Source organism: Rhamphochromis longiceps, linkage group LG13 (genome assembly GCF_057381845.1).
Source record: "Rhamphochromis longiceps isolate RC_006_pf linkage group LG13, R_longiceps_female_GT1.1, whole genome shotgun sequence".
Classification (NCBI taxonomy): Eukaryota; Metazoa; Chordata; class Actinopteri; order Cichliformes; family Cichlidae; genus Rhamphochromis; species Rhamphochromis longiceps.
In genome coordinates, this window is record NC_140569.1 from 16,153,835 (window position 1) to 16,178,316 (window position 24,482).

At 40.5% G+C, this 24,482-nt stretch overlaps 1 protein-coding gene across 1 annotated transcript in view; it reads left to right on the forward strand.

Moving 5' to 3' along the window:
* Window positions 1–24,482, forward strand: part of lrmda (leucine rich melanocyte differentiation associated) — a 211,992-nt gene that overhangs the window by 182,735 nt on the left and 4,775 nt on the right. The window lies entirely within an intron of this gene.

Below are 24,482 nucleotides of genomic sequence, written 5' to 3' on the forward strand. Positions count from 1 at the left end.
TCAAGGTGTTTTATATTGTAAGGTAAAGACCCTACAGTAATACAGAAATAACCCAACAATGACACCCTATGAGCAAGCACTTGGTGACAGTGGGAAGGAAAAACTCCCTTTTAAACAGGAACAAACCTTCAGCAGAACCAGCCTCAGGGAGGGTGCCTCATCTGCCGTGACCGGTTGAAGGTAAAGTGAGGAAAACCAAATGTGCATTTTAGTCAGTTCGTTTGACAATTTAGTGGTTTTCTTAATAATTAAACTGAATTAAATAAAGGAAGTGAATATATTTTATTTTAATACCACCAGAAACAAAAGTAAAATTCTTAAAATGCCCTCTATACACACATTCCAGCTATTAACATAAAGTAACATAAACACAACCTATGCTTCAGCCACAGTTCCAGAGATGAGCAGTCTCTTATGGATCCAGCATATGTACAACATATGGAGGTGGAAGACCATTTAAGGCTTTAAATGCAAGCAGTAGCACTGTATACTGGATTCTGTAGTGCAAAGGAAGCCAGTGTCAGTAATGCAATCTCTCTCTTTTTTTCTTTCAGTCAGTAATTGTCTGCTGCATTTTTGGACTAATTTTAAACAAGCAAGAAATGATTTACTAACTCCAGTATACTGTGCATAACAATAGTCCAGTCTACATGTAACAAAAGCATGCAGAAAGCATCAGAGCTGATGGTTTTAGACAAAATTTTAGTCCGTGTCAAATTTGTGTCAAGGATTTTAAACCTGTGTTTTAAAGTGGGTAAGGAGCCCAGGTTATGTGTCAACCTAGTTCATAGTGGAGGGCCTAACGATACGGCTTCTGTTTTCGATTCATTTGACTGTAAAAACTGTGGGATGTTTCTATATCCAAGATGCAGACAGTGGGCCTTCATATGCAGCAATAAGAGGATGCGTGCTGATAGTTTAATAATAAAGATAATTTTAAACATAAAATTTCACAGTCAGCCACCAGTTTTTCCATGTCTTGCAAAAGAAAATAAACATGCGAAGCAGTGTCTTCTATTTTCCAAATTCACGTTTATATATAGACTTTATGGAAACCCAGATTTAAGTAAGCCTGACTCTTGGACTTGGCTTTGTGGAGTTGTTTAAAGCAGAATTAACAGATACGTTTGGCTTAATAACTCATTTGGCTTAATAAGTACCCTATTTCAGGGTTCAGGGTAGTTAACTATTACTTCATGCTTGAGAGATTCATCAATGATGTCACATTGCAAGATATTTGTGATGAGCTGACAACCACTATAGTAGCATTACTTATCAGTTGCGAGTGCTTCTAGGCTAATATACAGTAGAGTAGACCTCCATCCACATTAATGGTGCCAAGGACAGATCTATGTCATGAAAGCCAGGATGGTGGCAGCTCTCATCGGAAGTAAGGACAGAAAGAGCCTTGTGCTTTGTCAAAATCAGACCTGGCTAAGAACAACTCATTTAAAGGTGAGGGGACCTGCCACATGAAATATTTCTCCCCTCTGACTGAGATCAGAGTAACAGTGACAGTCTCCATTTGTTATTTTTATGATGCGGCGCTGCAGCCTTAGATAACACAGCCCTCGTCTTCGCCCTTCACCTCCTCTTCGTGTCCCTGCCTCGTCGAGCCCCTACCCCCGCTCTTATTTTTTTCTTTCCCCCCCGTTTATTTGCTCTTCTCAAACACAGTTGAGTTTTCTCTATGTGTGGGAAACGGTCACAGTAACTCCTCATTCAAAGAGAACAAAGTGGTGACAAAGCAGCGCTACAACAAACAGAATGGTTGAGACAGTAATTCCACACAAATGCGTGCTGAGGTAAATTCAGTAAATGAACAAAAGCGCTGAAACAATGCGCTGCATAATTTTGTGCAAATCACTGCAGAACTCTTGTTTCAACACACACGGTAAATTAAACAAATCGCTACATGTTTGTTCAAAATTTGTTGCAAAAGTAAGCCACTCTGGTCTTACTCTGTATCGTGCTTTTCCCACTGCAACTGCTGCTTCTTGTGCCATGTGATTAGCCTGTTTGCTTTATGCTTTAATCTTGAGAATCACAATCAATACTTGAATAAAAAATGCACTTCAACAGCTTTGGCTTTTTAAAGTACACATTATGCGGTATGTGATTGTGACAGTAGTTGTTTGGGTTAATGGTGTGGTCTTTTTAATAGAGAGGCAAGCGGGAGGCTGTTTGGTTTTATCCGGACTCCAGAAATAGCGGCCATATCAGCAGCGTATCTGAGATCGCTCCGACGGTGTCTCAGGAAAAACTCCGCCTTACCTCCCTTGAACCCCCTGCACCTAACTACTCCACCGTGTTACCTGTTTGAAAGCCCCAGAGTCTGGTTGGCATAGGTAATTACAGCAGCTAGGAGCTCCCAATGGAAGGCAGCACTGGCAGGTCACTGCCCAGGGACAGAGGGGTGGAAACTGTGCTCCTGTCTTGGTTGGTGAAGGACACGGAATAAAACAAGGTAGCAGAGAGAAGAGCAGGGGAGAGTAGTGAAAAAACATTTGCTGCTGTGGTAGTGAAATCTAAATCGTAATTTCATAGACATCTGACAGCAGACAGAGAGGAAAGTAGGGGGGAAAGGACGGGGAAATCAGGAAGAGGGGCAGCTTTAAACAGTGAAAGGAGATGAGACTTCAGAATGAGAGGAAACTAGACAAAAGGCAAAGTGAAGGAGGATAGTGTGCGGCTCTAGTGTGTCTTGACGAAGGCGTGACACAGAGTGGAGTACATAGTCTGGCAGAGGGGCCCGAGGATCGTCCACTACTGTCACCTTAGCTCTAACTCTCAGTGCTGGTCCAACTGTCAGCTCGACTCTGAATCTAACAGTCCAAGATGGAGTCTCAGTGTAAAGTATAGTTTGCCTTCATGAAGACTGGTCTATACTACACTATTACACAGCCAATTACACGATGCAGTCTTGTGTCTTACTGTGAAGATGTATCATTTCAGCCTGGAAAAGAAAAAAAAATGTGCTGAGTTATTTATTACCACCTTGTCTTTTTCTTGAGGTGGCACATTTTGAAGTCAGATTTACATGTTGATTTCATAGATCTAATTATAGCTGTAGTTAAGAGGTATGTATGTAAAAAAAAAAAAAAAGTAAGGCTTGAGACTTGATTGATGTATCCGTGTGCACAGAAGAAATTTTAATGAACTGCCTTTCATTTCCTTTGTATAATTCAATAAATATGCCAGACACTAGAAGCTGCTTTTTCACATGTATCAGATTAAATCTGATTGGGCCATCCTTCAGCAGTGACAGCTGTAAATGAAGGGGATGTCTCTGTACAAGCCAAGTAAATAGATCAAGAAAAAAAGCCCCACCTGGTATCTGCCTTACAGTATGAGCCCTGGGCCCTTTTAATCTCGCTTTTCTGGGCCTGCTTCCAGCTACTTTGTATGTATGTAACTTAAATGGTGCACAACTGTTATTAAAATCCCCAGAGGAAAGCAGCCTTCAAAGAAGAAAAAAAAACCTCCTTTCTGATGATACTCATGGGGCACCTCGCATTTGTTTAGAAGTTCGCTTTTGTTACATGTCGAGGTGATCTGCACTGCAGCTCCTGCTACAATCCCCACAGCTCCCTCGGCACTCCTCCCCGAAATGGAGCAACGGGAACAGATCCAAGCTAAGAGTAAACTGTTTTACAGTTGCTGCACAACAAATAAACAAACATCTGGAAGCATTCAGAGTGGCCCATTAGAAGGGCTCTGGGCTTTGCCAAAAAGGGGTAAATGATGAGGAATGGGCTGTCGAGAGGCTGGTGGAGACAGGGGAGAGGCCAGATGACAGAGCTGTGGGTGCTAAGCACTGCCTTTTAGAGCTCAGCTGGGCTCAGAGAGATCTACACCTGCTGCTATCTCCTCCTCCCCTCCTCTCCTCCATCAGACATCTGGATGGGATACATGACTAATGGATGACTAAACTGCTAGTGTTGAAACTTAGCTGTTGTCATTATGAAGGAAAAGGTTGTTTGTCTGACTGATGACTTAATGTCCTCTGTACAACACACTTGGTAAAAGTAAAAATCAGTTTGACGGCTTTAAAATGAAAAAAATAGATATACCCCGATGTCTGTTTATCGTTGTTTGTGTAATAACCAGAGCTGATTGTATCTTCTATAAGTGCTTAGATTAGATGCTGTTGTGAATGCAAATCTGTTTTGAAAACATGTTCCGCTGATTATGAAATTGCTTCCTAAATTAACTGGCATTACATCAGACATCTGTTTCTTAACCCCGTAGGTTTTTCTGCACCGAGCTGTTTTTTCCGTGCTTATCTTGAGTGATAACTTAGTTCTGGTCGATGTCAATCTGTAGATAGAATGACGACTCTGCTCTTTCAGCTGACAGTCCTTCCATTCTGGTTTGGGCCACATGTTCCGAAAGTATGGAAACATCCTCTCTGGAACTTAGTGAGAAAACACAGAGCAAAGCTTTGACGTTTCCTATTAGACATACGTGCTCTGCAAGACATTTCACTCAGTCCCGTAATGATTATACCAGGACAATCTGTCCCCTGATAAACATCACTCTTAAACACAAAGACTTGCTTTGGCCCCCACACAACTAAAATGAGCCACATGGAAAGGGAAAAGTGTAATCTTTTCCTCAAGACTGTCCCAGAGAGTCCTTTGCAGAGCTGCTTTCTATAAACTTTTGTAATAAACCAAACAAAATTTGAAGTGTGCATTCAACATCAATGAGAAGGGACAGATGATGAAATGCTGTTACAGAGAGTGATATATATACACACAGTGAGCTGGCAGCTATATACCGAGCCTCTGCACCAAACTCTAAAAAGTAAATTAACAAAGTAAAGACATGGCCTTCTTCCCGGGTACTGACTTCATAAAAGTGTTTCCCAAGCACTCGTCACTTCATGAAGGTTTTATTTCTCTGCAGCGTCTGCCAGTTGGTGAGCTGATGAGGTGTCTTAAGTTTAGTGTGTAATGACTGGGTGTCTTGTTGCCATCTCGGAAGTTGTCATGTAAATCAAAATCCAGCTACAAAACTGACACAGTCGAACAGATGTTCCCCTTTGTTTAAATGACCATGCACAGTGTTAGCCTCGGGAGCTACTTGGACAGATAATGTCGAAATGTAAGATATTGTACCGTGGTGCTGCGATGCAAATTTTCTAGAAGTACTTGCATGGCGTAACTTTGTGCTGAACATTGGGGGGGTCAAGATCTCTGTCTAAATAAATAAATAAATCTGGGTAAATTCCCAGATGATTAAACATGCAACTATTTTGCTGGCAATACCTGAAATGAGTAAAGAAAATCAACAGCCTATTTATGCAAGTTAATTCTTAATTTCATTAGGGGGGTTATATTGGTTGGATCTGATTATTGGGGGGGGTGGTCATAACCCCCCTAACACCCCTGGAAATTACGCCCCTGAGTACTTGCTATATTTCATCTCAAATATAGCTAAACAGCTAAAACTAGCCTTCAATTTATACATTACATAGTAACGCTTATAATTTGCTCACAATGTAATACAGTGTTCTCTACTTATTAGGCTAAAATTTATCTTACGATATTAAAAGACAAAAGGAAAAAGTACATGTGTATTTATTGTGTGATTTGGCGCTATATAAATAAAATTGAATTGAATATTTATCAGTAATAATATTCTATTTAAAAAGGCACAACATTACGTGTACCCCTTTGAATGTTGTAATTTAACAAAATAAATACCTTTAATACATTTTCCTGTTAAAAATGGCTCTTTACTTGTAGTTGGAAACAAAAAGTAAGTAGAAAAATGTGTCGTAAATGCTCGATATTTCTCTTTTTGCTTCTAAACGCGTATCAAATGTACAAGATTCTGAAAATTCCATCGCGGTCACATCAGTCTACTTTTTGGCAGCGAGGCTCCTGGTGTATATCACAGCATATCACAGTACTATATACTCCCCCTGAATAGGACAGGCTCTATTTCCTTTATCTGAGTCAGATGATGTGATATTATTCCTCCCAGGAGTGGATTGGCTCAGCAACATGAATATCCATTTAAGCCAGCCTATGGAGATGGATGAGGCGAGAGGGGACGAGGCAAACTGGGCCTGCAATCCCTCATCGCGGCTTCGCATTGCACAGCGCTGTCCGCATCCAAAGTGATGAGAGCTCATTTTTAGGAGGCAGGCCTGTCCTTGTTATTACTAGCCCTGGAAATCACCTCTACATTTTCTCCCTTAGAAGCAGGCTAGATTAAAATGCCAGGATAACCTCCTCAACTTCCATGACAGGCTTAACTGCCAAACTGTGACACGCCAGCTCTAAACTGCTTTGAGAAAGCTGCCTTCCACCAAGTGTCATTATCTCTCCGTTATCTGATGGCACTCCTCTCAGTGTGTGAATAATTCTGTTTGTGCAGGGTTTGGGGAAATGTCAGTGACACTATTGTTTTTACCTTGCCGTTTGATGTAGCTGGGAGAGTCTCCCGAGTGTCTTGAGTTCTTAAACTGATGTTGGGCGTATACAGGAGAAACTTAAAGTGGAAAGATAGTACTGTCAGCTTCTGAACTATTCCAAGATAATTGTTTGTTAGTTCCTTTAACTATTGGTATAAAAGTACACATTTCCCTCTCTGATATTCTGCATTAATAAGGGTTGTTTCAGTCAAGTTAAAGTAAAGTTCTGGATTTGGTTTGTCTGAAGCGATTGAAGTGGTTTCATTATGATGCCACCAAGAGTTCACTAATGTTAGACAATTAATGTCACAAATTAATCTGCAATTTTTTAAAGCACCTGTTTTACTTTTTACTGAGTAAAAAAGCTAAGTCATACTTTCCACCCATCACTATTGAAATATGATTATTACAAGCTTTGAGCCACTTTCTCAGCAGCGGGAAAATATGGAGTCTTCTAAATCTTTATAGTCCGTGACTATTGCAGACAAACCTTTGTTATTTATGATGATAGAAACCCAACTGGGCTTACCCGTTAAAACTTTCTTAAGCACAAATAGACGTATGTTTCTTGGCTGCTTCCCTTAATATGTCAGAAGAATAGACAAGGACATGAGTTTCTGCCAAGCAGACCCAACCCTCGTGGAAAAATATACTGCAAGTCCTCTGGACCTTGGTTTACTTCCCAGTTGCACTGGTCATTCTCAGGAAGGTAGCAGAACATAAATCATCCAAAGTGGATAGGCCTGCAACAATCAACTCTGATTCTAATGCAACTACACTATTCATTTTCCACCATGATTTGTAGCTGTGGTTGGGGACAACTGAGATGTGGTCAGTGCTTTCAAGTCGTACTTTCAGTCAGAAGTTGGAGCGGGTTTCTGGAGCCTTCATGGTTTCCAAAGGTGGGAGTCCATCATGGTAATTTAGGATGGGGGTTAGCTGCCAGATGGTTTTGGATATTTTTGCAGCAGGATGGATGTTGGGTCCACAAGCTTTCTTCTGTGTCAGTACCCCGTGAAACAAATTGCTCAGTGAGCAGGCTGAGTCTGTCTACTTGAGGGGGGCTCGCTACCCTTCATTCTGATGAATAGCTACTAACATTCAAGGAGATGGCCGACAACTTGTCATTCTAAAAGGGACAGGATCAGACCAGAACAATGCCTTGTAGCCTTGTAATTATTGCACGTTACCTGGGATGTTTAAACAGACACACAAAACGTCTCATAGTTTATATCAGCTAATATAAAACAATACAGTATTTGTTAAGTACACTTACCTTCTCAGTTTATGTGGCGTCATATATCTTAATCAGGGTGTTTTTTAATAAATTATATTTTAAGTCTGCTGTAGATGCTAATTCTAGGGTAACTGATCGCGCACGGTAATCATTCAAGATCAAAACATGCTTTAATGCAAGTCTGGTTAATGGCTCAAACAAATTAGATTCCAATTCACTCAGCAGCTAGTTTATCATGCTGTATGGCTTACCAGCTGTGCTACATCAGTGAAGCTTTCTGTCAGGAATCTTAACATAGCTATACACAACATGGAAATGCTAATATTTGGTGAAAGAAGAGGCCACACAGCAGCATAAGGTGAACTCTGGCTTGAGAATAGGTTCTGAAGTGCAATAAAACATTGATACGGCTAATGATCTTTTTTAAAATTTATCATATTGAGTATACAACAAAACTCAGCACAATTTCAAGCAATAAAAACAAGACTTCCACAGTGTTCCATATAGTACTGTGCAAAAGCCATCACTTTATTGAAAGATGTATACAAGGAAATACAGTATCTAAGGCAAAAACAGAGTTTGTACAACTCTAATGAGCTTGAAAGTCAATATTCGGTATGACTACCTTTATTCTTCACAGCCTTAACCCTCTAAAGCCCATCGATCGTATTTGATACACGTGTTTTTGTGAGTTTTTGAGACTTCTACATCATCAGCGTGACTTTTTTTTACCCTCAAAAAATGATGTAACACATTTCTAATGACTAAATTGCAAAACTATGGCTTATGTAGAAAATGTGATACAAATTAAAACTCACGCAGATTAAAATTTGATATATTTTTACAAATTTTAAGGTTAAACAAACACTTCATTATCAAAAAAGTAAAGATTTCTGGCAGTTATTTCATGGTGGAGGTTTTAAAGGGTTAACTCTCTCAGGCAGGTGATGGGAAGTTCTTTTCATTTCTTCAGAATGAGTTCTCCAGGCTCCTTGAAGGACATTCAAAGCTCTTCTTTGGATGTTGGCTGCCTTCTGTTCCATTCTCTATCATGCTGGTACTTATAATGTGCACTATGTGAAAAATGAAGCTTTTCCCAGTCATCCACTTGGTATCCCCAGATGTTATTGCAATGATAAATTTTGACAACATCACTGGCTGAAATGTAGCCCCATAGCATGAGAAAGCCTCTACCACGTTTCAAAGTTGGCTTTAGAGACATACTATTGTACCTCTCTCTTGACCTCCTCTGTACATTTTGACATATTTCAAATTTGAATTCATCACTCCATAAGATCTGTCCAGACACACTGCACACCATACCAAGATACAGCATGTTTTTCTCATAGATCCAACTAAAGATATGGAAAAGAATTGTGTGTTTCTGCATCAGAATGCTTGGAACAAAGTTTCTAAAGATACAATTTCAATTTGGTTCCTTGATAAATCTGTTATGTATAGACACAACAAACCCTTTGAGATAGGTGCTTTTTTAGGTCAGTGTTAGGTGCGTCAACACACAAGAACCTGAACATGACGAGGTGCAAACACAAACTTTCAACGATCTTCAGAAAGCCTGAAGAACTGTTGGTCAAAACTACTTTTAAAAATGACCTCATACTCCTTTGAAGCAAAATATAAAGAAATATGGCGTAGGGAAATTCTCCCTTCTTTTCATTTTAACCAATGCATAACCAGATCCTAGCAGTGTAGTGATTAGAGTGGCACTCTTATTCACCGACATGGAACTGCAAAACTACAAAAATAATTCTCAAATTGTAATATAATTCAATTCTTCTTTAAAAGTTTACGAACACTTGATATTTGTTAATAATAGAGGCCATCATTTTTAGAAAAGGAGTCCTTACCATTTTACAGGAATGAAACTACAGGGTAGATTACTTTAGTGCTGTTGGCACAACAACACTATGAAGAGATTTCCATGTGTCTTAATTGACACAATTAAGACACATTGAAATCTCTTCATAGTCTCCATGAAGATCTTCAAGGGATTTTTTTTATAGTCAATTCATTGAAGCACTAACAGAATTACTAAAAGACTGCAATATTTACATTACTGATATATTAAAGTGATAATAGTACAGGGTGGGCCGTTTATATGGATACACCATAATAACATGGGAATGGTTGGTGATATTAAAGTCCTGTTTTCTGGCACATTAGTATATTTGAGGGGGCAAACTCCTCAAGATGGGTGGCGACCATGGTGGCCATTTAGAAGTCGGCCATCCTGGATACAACTTTTGTTTTTTCAACAGGAAGAGGGCCATGTGACACATCAGACTTATCGGTAATGTCACAAGAAAAACAATGGTGTGCTTGGTTTCAATGTAACTTTATTCTTTCATGAGTTATTTACAAGTTTCTGACCACTTATAAAATGTGTTCAATGTGCTGCCCATTGTGTTGGATTGTCAATACAACCCTCTTCTCCCACTCTTCACACACTGATAGCAACACCGCAGGAGAAATGCCAGCACAGGCATCCAGTATCCGTAGTTTCAGGTGCTGCACATCTCGTATCTTCACACCATAGACAATTGCCTGCAGATGACCCCAAAGATAAAAGTCTAAGGGGGTCAGATTGGGAGACCTTGGGGGCCATTCAACTGGCCCACGATGACCAATCCACTTTCCAGGAAACTGTTCATCTAGGAATGCTCGGACCTGGCACCCATAATATGCTGGTGCACCATCTTGCTGGAAAAACTCAGGGAACGTGCCAGCTTCAGTGAATAAAGTGGGAAACACGTCATCATGTAGCAATTTCAAATATCCAGTGGGCTTGAGGTTTCCATTGATGAAGAATGGACCCACTATCGTTGTACCCCATATACTGTATCACACCAAATCATCACTTTTGTTGTTCCAACAGTCTTGGAGGGATCCATCCAATGTGGGTTAGTGCCAGACCAATAGCGGTGGTTTTGTTTGTTAACTTCACCATTCACATAAAGGTTTGCCTCATCACTGAACTAAATCTTCTGCGTGAACTGAGGTTCCTGTTTCAATTTTTGTTTTGCCCATTCTGCAAATTCTGTGCGCCGATCTGGGTCATCCTCGTTGAGATGCTGCAGTAGCTGGAGTTTGTACGGGTGCCATTTGTGAGTAGCTAATATCCACCAAAGGGATGTTCGACTAATGCCACTCTCCAGTGACATGCGGCGAGTGCTACGCTGTGGGCTCTTGCTGAATGAAGCTAGGACAGCCACTGATGTTTCTTCATTAGTGACAGTTTTCTTGCGTCCACATTTTGGCAAATCCAACACTGAACCAGTTTCACGAAACTTAGCAAGCAGTTTGCTAACTGTAGCATGGGAGATGAGTGGTCTTGTAGGGTGTCTTGCATTGAAATCTGCTGCAATGACCCGGTTACTGCGTTCACCAGATATCAACACAATTTCGATCCGCTCCTCACGTGTTAACCTCTTCGACATGTCAATGGCTGTGAACAAAGAGAAACTTGTCAATAACTCATGAAAGAATAAAGTTACGTTGAAACCAAGCACACCATTGTTTTTCTTGTGACATTACCAATAAGTTTGATGTGTCACATGGCCCTCTTCCTATTGAAAAAAAAAAAAAGTTATATCCAAGATGGCCGACTTCTAAATGGCCACCATGGTCACCACCCATCTTGAGGAGTTTGCCCGCTCACATATACTAATGTGCCACAAACAGGACTTTAATATCACCAACCATTCCCATGTTATTACGGTGTATCCATATAAATGGCCCACCCTGTATAATACAACAACTCCAGGTCTGCATGGATGCACTTTTCTTTTTCCTCTGGAGCATTATTTGTCCATACACACACACAATGTCATTCCCAGGTACCCTCTATGCTCTGAGCTATTGTCGTGAAAAGAGCTGAACTCATCTGTCAATTATGGTAAGCTCCATTGGGCGATTGTCTAAACTGTTTTCTCACTCTCTGGATTCACTCTGCTGAATCCTGTGATTTATTTTCAACTGCCTAAGCATCAATACACAATTGGGAGACACTAAGCTGTGATGTCTGAACACAAACTATTGTCAGAGTATCAGCATAGCTCACATTAAGTGCCATTTAGATTATTCATTGCACTGGGCTGTGTGAAAACTGCTTGTAAAGAGAAGAGAAGGCCATTATCCCATATGCCGGGATTCCTGTGCTATGGATCTAAGCTTCTGTTTACTTCAGATTCACTCTCCAACTGAATGAACGGTGTCAAGGCTGAGCCGAAAACAGGCACAGATTTTGTGCCCCGCCTTGAAGTCCATAAGGTCAACTGGATATGAATGTCAGTGCTATTTTGTAGAACTGACATGCATTTTATCTCTTTTAAAATATAAAAGGGGCCCTAGGTTACAGGAAGTAGTGGGTTTTATGGTTTGCACAGGCTTCAACATCTCAGCTCAACCAGAATGAAAAGAGCAGGGTCACTGAAATGCTAGGAAGTCCAAAACAACCTTTTAATCTGTCACATTCATTTTCTTATTAGGTCCCTTTAAACAGACAGAGCAGGTTTCCCTGTCATTGTAATATGAGCGGACAAGTTATTTCACCATCATAATTTGATTTGTCGATAGTTTCTGGCATGTTACGTCGCTGCATTGCAAGATGATTGGATTGACTGTTTTTTTTTTCAGACACATACATTTATCCCAGATTGTTGCACAGCTTCATCCCTATCGTAAAGGATAAACATGTACTCAAACCTAAACCTTCAAACCACACCGAATATGATGAAAAAAAATATTTTTGGTTTTGTGTATTTGCTGAAATTATGAACTGCTATAATGCAGCAGAATGTCAATAAACTGATTGAAAACGCTGAAAGCACGAATAAACAGGAGCTATTTTTGTGCATGTGAGTGTTTAGTGCCTGGAGAGCTTCTAAAGAAAGCAAAAATATGTCTCACAATTTGACACCATTAGCAAGTGTTAACGCATAACCTTTGGCAACACTGGCCAGCCGCTCTGTACCATTTTAGGCATCTTCTGCAGGAGCGGTTCTGAGCTAAGGACTTGGACAGCTGGATAACTGAGATGGGGTGGAGGGCATGCTGCTGGATAAAGTGAAACAAACATATCTGGCGGTCTGATTCTATGTTTGCATGTTTCCACTGTGACCCTGACATGCAGTGTCTCAGAGCTAGCCAACTGTTTGTTTTTTGCCCTTTGGTCTATGTTTTACTGAAATAACTAGCCCCTCCCCCCCTTGTTCTCCTTAAATTATAATCTCCCTGTAAATAATAGTGGCCACTATTTTCAAGTGAAAAGAGAACATTTTGAACCATCACCCAGATTAGTGTTTTTCTGTTATATAGCAGGCGGTAGATTGTAATAAGAGAGCCGAAAAGATGATTATTAAGATAACCTTGGGAGAGAAGCGATAGCACAGCCATCAGCATCTGTCCTTCCTGCAGTCACTAACCCACGGTGACATTTTGGCTCAGGAGCAGCTCGAGCAACAGCAGTTTATTTGCACTTTGTATACAATAGTTGAAGGGGTGCAGTATAGCTTTTTATTATTGTTATTATTGTACTGTTGTAGGGATCGCTTCCACAGTCTGATTCTATTGTGATGTGTTGTTACCCATTAGTGTATGGCGAGGTAATCCTGACAAATACAGTGAACAAATCAAGGACATTAGTGCCGTGATGTGCAGTCGATAATATTTGGCTTCATTAATTCCTATGCCCTGAGATGACATCCCACTCCTATTAGGTTTGAAATCTCATCCCCTTCTCCTCTATACCTCAGCTGTGGCTCAACCAAGCAGCCAAGCAGATAATACGCTCTGAGCTCTGAAACATGTACCATTATAATTAGCTTTGTCAGGTCCTAGCCCCTACAACCCTCATGCAGATAATATGATAATATGTCTTCATAACCAGCTGACCTTACATGCTCAATATTTCTCCCCTTATGAAGATTACATGTCAATAAAGTAATTGAGTCCCGGGGTGTGTGGCAAGTGAAGATTTAGGTTATAGGACTTTTTCAGGGCAGTGATGTACGAGCGTTATTATTTTACCTGTCAGGAGATGTGCAGGGGCTGAGGACAGTCCGAGGGTGTCGGGGGGAAGGAGAGGTGAGGAGGGAGACAGAGAGAGAGAGAGGGGAGACAGAGAGACACAGATAAGAGGAAACAGAAAGAGAGGGGAGGGTGCAGAAAGAAATGAAGTGAGCCAAAGAGGAGCACGGACAAGGCAGCGTAAGGAAGACAGAAATGAAGAGAGGAGGGAAGACTGGGAAGAGCAGAAGAGGCGAGATCATTTCTCAAAAGGACGGACAGATCCACAGTTAATCATTCCCTCATACCTTCATCTCCATGTCCCCCTGCCTCACTCTCTGCATATGAGCAGGGGATATGTCATATTAATTAAAAGAAATAGAGTTGCAGTGGAGCCATCCATCTGCATAAGGCATAGGGAGGCCAGAGGGGCATGAAGAATCTCACAAAACACAAACGTATCATCACCACAGCCTCAAATCTGATTGGCTACCCTGGGTTCATCAGTTGTAATTCTGGCAGGAAATGACGGCATGTAATTTGACACTGCTATAAGCTGAATGTGATGTCACCAAGTGCACATTTTTCATCCTTTTAACCTTAAATTTACAGTATCTGTTGGCTGCTTTTCTTTGTACTCGCATTTTGTACTCCCATAATCACCTATAACTCACACAATGTCTGGCTCTAAAATACTCTTAAATACATATCAGAGCAGCATGATTATGGCCAAAATGATTAAAGCGATAATTCTGATTAGAGCTGGGCGATATATCGAGTTTTTAAAACATATCGATATATTTTTATACGAGATATAAGATGTGACAATATCCTTTATATCGATATAGTCTATGTTACGTTATAATTATAGTTGTGGAGCCGCAAGTTTGCCTCTCTTTCGTCCACTTTTGTCTCTACGCAACGTTACTCCGCCTCGCCTTCACTGAAGACAACTCCCCCTCCTACCCCATCGCTTCACGTGCAGGCAGCGACAAGACGGACACGGCAAATCTCCGTTAACGAGTTACTGCGCATCGCCCCATGCGTGGGGCTGGACGGCGTCAACGTGCTAACGAGCTAAACATGCTAACGAGCTAACCGCGCTAACGAGCTAACAGCGCTAACCCTAAAATCCTTTCATTCTCTCAAAAGTTGATAGCGCGCCTTATGTATGAATTCTGGTTGTGCTTGGTGGCCGCGAACCGATTTTATGTGGTACACGGCGCTCAGCAATCTGTCAAAAATGTTTGAGTACGACTTTGGTAAGCTACGGAGCTGCACCGCTTGATAGATTGTCGGCGCATTACGGCTACCGAGGAGCTTCGCGGAGTGATACGTACTGTGCATCAACGTAATATTACCGTATTGTGTGTGTATAAGGACCATAAATGGCACCTGTAAGAGACGTGGTTATGAAGCGGATTTCAAACTCCAGGCTATCAGTCACACAGTAAAACTTGGGAACAGAGCAGCTGTAAAATCTGTCTGTCTTTGTTATTACGCTCAGCGTCTTTTAGTTTACATTTTGACTGCACAATTGTGAGCTCTTTGTTTAGCACAAAAACAACCTTGTTTTCTTTTATTTATGGAGCATTATTATTTAATGAATGCTCATAATTTAATTTTGAGTAATTTTTCATGTACATCTGTGCTGTATGTTAATAAAAGTGCCTGTGTGACATCTGGGACACAGCTTTGACTAAGAACTCTTTTTGTTCTTACTTTATGGCTTAAAAAAAATATCGAGATATATATCTTATATCGCCATCCAGCTAAAAAATATCGAGATATGAATTTTGGGTCATATCGCCCAGCCCTAATTCTGATCAATACTCCCATCAGAACCCGTCACAATTATTCATTGATTTTAGTGACAAAAATGGTTTTATTTCACCTCATGTAAACGAAACAGCGATTTAACGTCCGTGCTGTGCTTCTTTCCTGATAATGTACAAAACTTACACTGTGCTACATTCCTGACACGGTCAGGCACTGCTTTAGGGGGCACTAAATTTGCTTTTGCTTTGCGTTCTACAGTTAGGTCTATAAATATTTGGACAGAAATTATTTTCTAGTTTTAGTTCTGTAGTTCAAAAAGATTGCATAAAAGTTTGAGGAACTAAAACTTTTTTTTAAACACAATCCCTTCATATCAGGAGTATCAAAAGTAATTGGATAAATTAAATAACTGAAAATAAAATGTTCATTTCTAACACTTGGTTAAAAAACCCTTTGCTGGCAATGGCAGGCTGAAGTCTTGAACTCATGGACATCACCAGATGCTGGGTTTCCACCTTTTTAATGCTCTGCCAGGCTTTTACTGCAGCGGCTTTTAGTTGCTGTTTGTTTGTGGACCTTTCTGTCTGAAGTTTAGCCTTCAAATGAAATGTATGCTCAACGTGGTTAAGATCGGGTGGATGACTTAGCCATTCAAGAGTATTCCTCTTCTTTTCTTTAATAAACTTCTGGGTTGCTTTGGCTGTATGTTTTGGGTCATTGTCCATCTGTATTATGAAACACTGCTCAAACAATTTGACTGCATTTAGCTGGATTTGATCAGACAGTATATCTCTGAACCCCTCAGAGTTCATTCAGCTGCTTCTGTCCTGTGTCACATCGTCAATAAACACTAGTGTCCCAGTGCCACTGGCGGCCATGCCTGCCCAAGCCATCACACTACCTCCGCCGTGTTTTACAGATGATGTGGCATGCTTTGGATCATTAGCTGTTCCATACTTTTTTCTTGCTAACATTCTGGTAGAGGTTGATCTTGGATTTATCTGTCCAAAGAATGTTTTTGCCAGAACTATGCTGGAGTTTTTTAGATGTTTTTTTAGCAAAGTCCAATCTAGCCTTTCTATTCTTGAGGCTTTTGAGTGGCTTGCACTTTGCAGCGAACCCTCTGTATTTACTTGGATGCATTTTCCTCTTTATGGTAGACTTGGATATTGATACGCCTACTTCCTTAAGAGTGTTGTTCATTTGGTTGGCTGTTGTGAAGGTGTTTCTCTTCACCATGGAGATGATTCTGCGATCATACACCACTTTTGTCTTACATGGACATCCAGGTGTTTTTGCGTTGCCGATTTCACCAGTGCTTTCTTTCTTTCTTAGGATGTACCAAAATTTTGCCACTCCCACTATTGTACCAGTTTCTCCGATGGGCTTAAGGATGGCTTGTTTCAGCTGCTTTGACCACATGTTGCCTGTTCACAGCAAAATCTTCCAAATGCAACACCGCACCTTAAATCAATTCCAGGCCTTTTATCTGCTTAATTGATAATGACATTACAAAGGAATTGTCCACAGCTGCCCGTAAAATAGCCTTTGGTGCCTTTAAAAAGAGGGGCACATGTTAAGGAGCTGAAACTCCTAAACCCTTCATCCAATTTGAATGCGGATGCTCTCAAATAAAAACTGAGAATCTACACATTATTTCCATGCCCATTATGTATCTGTTACACAGTTGAAATGATGGGCCAACTCATCTCCCGTGCAACATATTTATTTTTACAGAAAACTGTAAAAACAGAAAAATAAGACAGGCCGTACGCTGCCTCTTCACCACTGGCACTACTTCTTCTAGTGTAGCTGACATTACTTTATACAAGTAACTTATACAGTTTCACATTCACATGCACCACCTTTGTAAACTGGTTAAATCACACAAATACATTTTACTATACACATGAACAACATAGTGAACTCATTACAGTTTTATCTTGTTTTTACTACTGTTTAAATCTATTTATGAACCTGTCTTCTTAACTGTATTTAATAAACTAGATCTCTGTCAAATAAATGTTTTTCTTAACATATTTCTACAGCATTCACTCTTCATGAACTAAACATAACGCAATTCACACTTTCTCTTATTGTGCAAAATATATATCTTGTGGCTTTAACCCAAAAATACACCTGCACCGAGCTCACAGTTTCGGTACAGTCTAACACTTGGATCGGCACAGGCTAACAACTGGACCAACTTGGAAATTAGCTCTTTAGCTTAACATTCGCCACACACAAGACATTTATCATTAATCGCCACTGCTGTCTGTCACTTTTATAACATCTGTTTATATTATCAACCACCCAGCTTACCTGTAAAAACAGAAAAATAAGACAATCAGTTCTCTTTGGCGCGCAGGCCGTACGCTGCCTCTTCACCACTGGCACTACTTCTTCTAGTGTAGCGTCAGCTACCGAGGACCGAGCGCCCGTACAGGACCGAGCGCCCTCTGCTGGCGGAACTTATACAACAGTAAAACTTACATTGCAGTGGCCTTACTAAAAGAAAATGTCCTTGAGTATAAAATAAAATGGGGGGCTACTATTTTCATGTCTCTGTCTTTAACATAGTGCCACATATCTAATTAAAATATTTTTTAGTAAACAGGTTTGTCTCAGTGTCCAAATATATATGGACCTAACTTTATTTTAGGAACAGACATTTTCAATATTCTTCGATCATATACATTTAATTGTAGAAAGCCAAAATTGTAATTGAAATTAAAATTTGATTAATTGTGCAGATCTAATACATACTATATGCATGTACAATTCTGTTAGGCAGACTTTGCAAGTACTGCATTGGATCCTTTTTGCCTTCAACAACTCTTCATTTTTAATGATACAGATTTAGCGAGGTATTGGAAACATTCCTCCGAGCTTTTGGTCCATATTGAGATGATAGCATCACACATTTGCTGTAGATTTGTAGGCTTTCATCCATGATGTGAATCTCATGTTGCTCCACATCCCAAAGGTGCTCTATTGAATTGAAATGAGGCCATTTCAGTACAGTGAACTCATTGTTATGTTCAAGAAACCAGTTTAAGATGATTTGAGCTTTGGGATGGATGGATGGATGGATGGATGGATGTGTGTGTATATATGTGCATCATTTTCTATTTCAGTAGATATAATAAGTATCAATAATGCTGTCAATGACTTTGTTTAGCCAGCCACCTAATTTTCAACTTTAGTTCTTTAGTGAGAAGATCTAAACTGTATACATTACAGTGGTGAAAAGTTGCAAAGCAGATTAGCAAACTCAACTTTTTGAAGTGATGGGGATACCAAATTAAATGAATAAATAGGTGGACATATCATATAAGCTTGTCAGTTCTTGGACATGAATAGCATACCCCTTCAAGGTAAATGGCACAGATTGCATATGCACAATTGCAAGTGCATCAACCAATATTAGATACTCTATATGTGTGTTACTTTTTGCAATTATTTCTGAATAATTCAATTCTGAAAAGCAAATCTTAAGTACTGGGGTTTCACTCTCATCTTGACAACATTTCTACCTTTTCACATGAGTAACATGCATGCTTAGCTAAAAAAAAACCTGTGATGTCACCAAAGTTTAACCACGCCATCACTAGAAAAATGTTGGTTTTCCTCAAATCTCTGATTTAAAACATCTCAGCAGTTCACATATGTAAGTAATCCTTTCTCTTTTTTTCTTTCTGTATTTAGTGGCTAAATGCCATTTGTCAAGGTACCATTTTGCTCATCATTTTGCCCCTCATAATTTGACTGTCAGTGCTAGAGACAGAGGAAATGGGATGTGAAAATGAGTGTGGTCGATTGAGGTCCAATGACGAAGGTTACACACATTTTCATCTGCTACAGAAGCAGGGGACACACAAAGACAGGGTGGAAGAGCAATGTTAAAGGATATTTTACCATGTCCTTTTGGATTAGGCCTGGAGATTGATATCTTCCAGTCAGATGAAGCTCTGATGTGAGTGATCCAGCTCTTCCATCATTGTGACATGCGGCTCTTGGCTAACGCTCATCCGTGTTGATGGGCACACCCTACGCCACAAGGGCTCTGGCTAGCATACCCACCTTCCTCTTTCCCATCTCTGTCTGCCTCACTCTGCCATCTCTGTTCTTTTATTTCCATTGCCCTTCTCCCCTGTTTTCTGTCACCATGTCATGTTCAATCACTGTTTGGCTGGCCAGGCACTCAGTCGGGCAGGCAGGGAGCAGGGAGCCCCAGGTAGAGAGCTGCCTAACACGCGTCAGGATGGGCACTGAAATGACTCTAATAATGGGGTCCCCGTGTGGCCCAGACTGGCCAGTCAGTTAGCAGGCCTAGGATGGGGACTAATAAGTGTTTGATGTCTGCAGGGGAAGGAAGTGTGAAGGAGTACAGCCAACCCTGGACACTCCAGTCAGGCAGGTGCAGCCAGGCAGGAACTGAGGGGGTCGACTGTGGAACAAGACGTCAGATCAGTATTGATATGTGTCACGCTGGAGGTTGCCACGCTGTTTGTTTAAGAGAGTGTCTCAGAGTAGTACTAGCAGCCATGCAGTAATTGATGTCTAGATCAAAAGTGGAGCTAGAGGACAAGCTGATACGCCTAATGCTCAGTGAAACCAAATTTGTCGATTTTTATAGCGCGGCGAAGAAGGAAAATACTGCACAATGTGTACCTAAATTATCAGTGCATGTGTAAAACTCCGGCAGCAGTTACACTCATGGCTAAATTTGCTGGCCATCCTTGATTTGATGGAAATTACCACTGACAGGCAGTGAGGTGCCATTTTGTCCACTGATGCGTGAAGTCCATCATTGTCTGTGTAGTTGAGTTTAGTTAACATGGCACTTAGCGACTGACATTGCTTTAGAGCCAGCAAAACATTGTCATTGTCATGTCATTTATCTCTTGCTAGACAATTTTCGATGTGGTCTTCACTGAACGCCTCACTGATGCTTCTAGCTTTTTACAGTAGGCATGTGCAGCCAGACAGAGTTTCGGTGCCCTCTAAGAATAAACTGTATGTCAACCCCCTCCGCACATTTTAGGCCCTGATATGGGAGCGAATGGCTTGCCCAGCACCTTGCACTGATAAAGCCACAGCTGTCCTTTCAAGTATGGCCATCTAGTAACAAGCTACTTCCCTTTGAACAGTTTTATGTGGTTGTAATTGACCTGACAATGGGGTTCATTATGCAGTCCCTTTCATGCTGTTTTGCCTGATAATTATTATTTAATGTGTTCGGATGGAGTGCATCATTAATTCATCCCTTCCTCCAATGTCAAAGAGATGAACAGTGAAGTTATCACTCTCTGGTGATTAATATTATGCTCTTTTGTTATTGAATCCTGTCCCAGTGATTAAACCTTCATTGAGCGACTCACCAGCCGCTCTTATTAACGGCGTCATTAACAAACACAGTCAAATCTCTAATTGTGATTTTCGCTTTTTCTTTCGTGTTTTTGGTCAAAGGTTTGAACCACTTATCTGGGCTTTTCTTTTAATTAGAAGTCCCGAGCGTAATGAAGAACACAATCGATCAGTGTCAGGCTATGTGGCGTGCAGAAAATGAGCGCTTATGATTACTTGCGTCATTAGTGCTTTCACGTGCCTTTAAGAGCAGATGAACTGTAGGAGTAAATAACCAGCCTGTCATTAATGTGCTTGCGGTTGGGTTTCTGTTGGTTACATGACAATGTATGCTTTGCAAAAGACCCTCAAAAGGGGGACGTGAGACCTTCTGTCCTCCACCTTAAACAACCTTCCTGTTATCTGCAGCCTCCAGAGCTACTGTAACTATTTTTCTCTTCTGGCTCTATATGGAATAAACGTCACTGAAATTAATTTCCTTTTTTCTTCTTCTTCTTTTTTTTTTTTTACTAGACCCCTCAGAATGGTAATCTCGTCTTCAGTCAAAATTTATGTGCCCCCGAATTCAATTTCCTTCTCGTCCTCATAAGTTGAAGGTGCAAAGATGGATAACTGACAGGCATTTACCTGTATATATGATTATAAATTTAAAGTGTTCAATTAGAGTCTTTAATTTAAAGTGTTTGTCAGCTGTAAGGGTTCAGTCATGCCTGCTAATGCACAGGTTATGCCAGGGGTTTTAAACATATGGCCCCAGGGCCGGAACTGGACAGCTTTGAAAAAATGTGAGGAAGTGCATAGATTTTTGCACTTTCAAGTTTTACACCTTTTTCTATTGATAAAGATCCCCCCCCCCCATTCATATTACACATACTACAACATAATTAAGTAATATAAAAACAATAAAATGACAAAAACGTTCCTGTTTTTTCATGTAATTTTCTTTAAATTGATGAAAACTTTAGATTTTATAATTACAGAACAGTCTGAGCAATGAACTGCCAGAACTTTTATTCTACACACCTAAGATCACAGAATCCTTGTTCTTTGAAACACACTATATAAAATGAGTTTGACAATCCTGAGTTATGTGCACTGCATGTCGTTTTAGGAGAGGGTGTTATCCTACCTTTTGTTTGCATATATGCTATTGTAAATCATAATCCTTCAGTCACACAGCCAGCCTTCAGCGTCTGAATGTGCTATTTGTCTACCTCAAGGAGAATCATGTAGAAAAAGCTACCTGGTATTGATCAGCGCTGTTTGAGCCATGACCCAGCAACTTTCCTCTGAAAGCCCATCAGGATGTGGCAGTAGCAAATATTTCAACTCTCCATCTGTCACACTTGCGCCAGCCATTTTTTTTTAAATTCTTTGCTGGCCTTCGGTGTGTGTTGTTATAGCATCTGAATCATGTAGAAAGTTTCTACATCTGTCTCTGTGTTGGTCAGGGTCTCTGTTTAATACCTCACACCCAAAGAAAAAGAAATAAGGCCCTAATGAAAGCTTGTGCAGCAACAATAAAAGTAAAAGTATAATACATCACCGTATTTTATATAATATTATGAAACGGCACCATGTGCCATGTCTTAGCATCCTACATGGCTTGCTATTCACTGTTATGTTGTAGGCTTTTTAATCCCCTCCTTCCTTTTCCTCTCCCTTCTCCCCAGCCTCTGCCTTGGTGAAAAATGGGGCGCATTTCCCTGATAGCCTGTGTGAATGTGGAGAGTATAAATGGCTAATGAATTACAGATGAACATTGACGCAAATTAATCTTCCTGATGTCCCAGGGTTATATGGCAGCTATTTAAAAGTTTAATCAATACGCTGAAGTTGAGAACATGCAGGCGCTGCAGTTGTTTGGCCGCAGTAAACGGCCAGGAGGGGAACAGGGAAGGCATAAGCCCAGGGCATGCATCATGATGACAGCTATTTATGTTTAATGGACTAAATATTTTTTACTGATGGAGGACAAATGTCACTTTAATTCTTAAAGTTACAAGCAGGAGATTTGTTTGGGACTGGTGAAAGATGGGTGACACCTCAGCTGTTTAAAAAGGCTAACTAATGGACATAAGAGTCTATTAGTTAAGACTGAATAGGAATGGATTTTGTTCGAACATGCCATTTTAAAGCTTTTCTGAGAACCGCACATCAAAAATAAAAAAGGAGAGGTTTTACCTAAACAATGAGTGTTTAAATATATAGATTGGCTTAAGTGTGATTCCAAATTGTTCATAGGTGTGGACGTATTAGTGGTTTTCTGTGTCTTTGATTTAACCCTGTGACGTACCGGAAGTCTGTCTAAGGGGTAGCTCTACTTACAACCACTGTGTGGAAATGTCATTTTATTCTATATGGCATCTTTTTTTTTTTTCAAACTGGATCCAGCTTCTGTTACGTCGTTCATTTCATCTTATTCACTCATTCATCTTATTTATATGAAATCAAGAAAGAGAAAGTATGTGCTGCATTTCCACATTCAGTACTGTGCTGGCTTTCGAGTTGCTTGCTGCTGCTGCTGCTGCTGCTGCTGTTTATCTCTGGCAATATTTAAGTGGCACTCAAAAGAAAAATATACTTAGTTCATACTGCCACACATAGCCAGCACACCAGTACTAAGTGAAACAATTCAATTTCTCTCCATGGCAATGTGCTGTGTGTGCCAGCTGACCTCTCAGTGGGCTGAATCACAGTCTACTGCCTGTTAGTTTATGGGACGCAGAGGGGTTATCTATCTACCGGCTTCCCTATAGAGAGAAGGTGGCGACTCCATCTCATGACGTTGGGCTGAACTGATAAAAGGACAGCCGGAGATGGATTGTGTCCACAATAATAGCCCTGGCTCACAGCAGCCTCCACCCCAAGCCCATAAGTCACTTGCACCAATTCTTATAGAAGCCAGCGATGAACAACATCTGACCCCATCCCCCACCTGCCCAGTGTTATTTCAGCCCTTGGAGATAATACGGAGAGTGTAATTGTGTTGTTAATTGGATTCTTCAAGTTATATTTTTTCCCCCCTGACGGATTGAAACGCACAAATTGTTGGCTAAGTCGCTAAAAAGGAGAGTGTGGTTACAAAAAAAAAATCAGTGAATAATCAGAAAGCAGAAGAGTGCATAAAGGAGGAGAAAGACAAAGTGGAAGCAGTTAAGACAAGAGGGGAGAATAGATGTGGAGAGGGGACAGGGCAAGAAACTAGGAGTGGAGGGAGTGAATTCATGCCAAGAATAGATAACCTTGATGTTAAAAGCTACATCCGTTGGATGTGTCTTTCTGTGACATATTGATGGCCCTTGAAAAGAGTCAAGCTGATTGTATGCAGGGAACAATCATTAAACCCACTCCATCTCCCTCCCCTCTCTGACTCCCTCTGTCTTCCTCTTATAAGTGTGCGCTGATGAAATGCTACAAGACCCACACATGCTATGAGCTAAAAAATTAGTCCAAGTCCTTATTTCTTACACAAACTATGTCTCTTACACGATCTGCCTTCTTCCATCTGTTAAGTTTTGAGACACCCGAAAGCTATGTCTACTACCTCTCTGTTAATACTATTACTAATATTATTTTACATCAGATTTGGTTCCACATTTCTCTTGATGTCTCTTGTTAGGTCACAGCATCTTTAACAGG